Source organism: Propithecus coquereli, unplaced genomic scaffold (assembly GCF_000956105.1).
Source record: "Propithecus coquereli isolate 6110/MARCELLA unplaced genomic scaffold, Pcoq_1.0 Scaffold111, whole genome shotgun sequence".
NCBI classification, from domain to species: Eukaryota; Metazoa; Chordata; class Mammalia; order Primates; family Indriidae; genus Propithecus; species Propithecus coquereli.
The window spans coordinates 6,932,876-6,934,971 of record NW_012135081.1 but is presented as its reverse complement, the minus strand read 5'-3'; the positions used below and the strand labels follow the sequence as shown (position 1 = coordinate 6,934,971).

The window sequence follows — 2,096 nt, the reverse complement described above, 5'->3', positions numbered from 1 at the left end:
AAAACAGCAGGTTCTGGCTTTTCCATGAGCCCCCAGAAAAATATAAATTGGAACCCCCGAGACAGTCCCTTCCAGAGGGAGATGTGTGTGAGTGCAAGAGCGTATGTGTAACCTGATTCCATGGGGTTTGGCCAGCCCCTCTGAAGGTACACAGCCTGCCTTGCTTTAAACCCTGGCTCTGGCTTCACTGGTCCAGCAGGAGGCTCTGCCCCGGGCAGGTGCAATGCAAACCAGTCACTCGACCTCCATCTTATTCTTCTGCAAAGAATCCATGAAGGATTGCCACTCCACCGGGTAAAAACGTTTATAGACGTTCATCTTATTCCGAATCTGTTTCGGGGTATCTTGATAGTAATTCTTCTCGTCTCGGGCCACGGCCTTGTAGTCCTCCCCGTGGTTCTCCACCATGTAGCGTACATAGTCAATAAGGTCCCGAGACAGGGTATTTCCTTTCTTTTCTGGAAGGCTGGCTTCTGCCTCCAGGTCGTTCAGCACACAGGGCTTCCGCACAAGCTCCTTAGGCCTCTCCTCTACATCCACCTCCATGGCCTTCACCTTTCTCTCTCGGAGGGGCACCGCCCTGTTGGGATCCATAGCCAACCCCATCTCAGCCACGTTCTGCCGCACCGATTTGGCGTGGTCCCAGGCATGTCGGATGTGTGAGCACTCGATCCGCGGCGCCGCCTTGCGTCGAACATTCCGGTTCAGACGCTTTCAGTTGACATTGTAACCGAACTTCTGTCGCCGGGTTTTGCCCTTGGCCTTGGGCATGGCGCTGACCACAGCAGCTGTGCTCGCAGTTGGCACCTCTCACTCTCCGAACCTCGTGCCACAAACTCCTCCAGGAAATATTCTTATAGCTACATCTTTGTTTAGTTTATTTCCCTAATTATTTCGGTAATATAAATTCACGGAAGTGGTGTTCCTGGGTTAAAGTATATACCTTTTCTCTAGGTGATGACATTGTTTTTCTGTTGATCCTTTGTTTCATTCTTTTTAATAGAAACAACTTTGTTGCTTTTTCTGATTATAAATATAATGTATACCAATTGAAAAATATTCAGACAATTTAAAAGAGAAAAACAAGTAAAAACCATCCATAATCAGATCATCCAGAGATATCCACTGTTAATGGTTTGTTGTTTTTTTTTTCTGGAGACAGGGTCTTCATCTGTCAACCAGGCTAGAATGTAGTGGTATTATTGTAGTTCACTGCAACCTCAAACTCCTAGGCTCAAGCAGTCCTTCTGCCTCAGCCCCCCAAGTAACTGTGAGTAGCTGGGACTATAGGTGTGTGCCACCACACCCAGCTAATTTTTCTATTTTTAGTAGAGACATGGTCTCACTCTTGCTCAGGCTGCTCTCAAACTCCTGGCCTCAAATGATCCTCCCACCTCAGCCTCCCAAAGTGCTAGGATTACAGGGGTGAGCCACTGTGCCTGGCCTGATTATGATTTTGAATATATTTTCCTCAGATTTTTCCTGTGCACATATACAAATATACATCTATTTTTTGCATTGTTCTTTTTTTATTGATACATAATATTTGTATGTATTTATGGAGTACATGTGATATTTTGATACATACATAGAATGTGTAATGATAAAAATCAGGGTATTTAGGATATCCATCACCTTAAACATTTATTATTTCTTTCTTTCCCAGTAAACTTTTTACTTTATAGTAATTATATTGTGAAGTAGGAAAAATCACTAATGTGTCCTTGAACATACTTGAAAAATACCTACTCTTTTAAATATTTTCTCATGATAACATTCATTATAATTTAGACTTTTAAAAATATACCTCAGGCCAGGCTTGATGGCTCATGCCTATAATCCTAGTACTATGGGAGGCTAAGGTGGGAGGATCATTTGAGGCCAGCAGTTCAAAACCAGCCTGAGCAAGAGGGAGACGTGATCTCTACAAAAAAATAGAAAAATGATCCAGGTGTGGTGGCACACACCTGTAGTCCCAGCTACCCTGGAAGTGGAGGCAGGAGGATCACCTGAGCCAAGGAGTTCGAGGCTGCTACGGTGAGCTATGAGGAAGCCACTGCTCTCCAGTCTGGGTGACAGACAGAGACTGTGTCCCC

General features: G+C 44.6%; 1 protein-coding gene and 1 pseudogene across 1 annotated transcript in view; one reads left to right on the top strand and one right to left on the bottom strand.

Moving 5' to 3' along the window:
* STAT2 (signal transducer and activator of transcription 2, 113kDa) overlaps positions 1-2,096 on the top strand; it is a 20,606-nt gene that overhangs the window by 6,680 nt on the left and 11,830 nt on the right. The window lies entirely within an intron of this gene.
* On the bottom strand, positions 7-771 carry LOC105817106 (annotated as a pseudogene).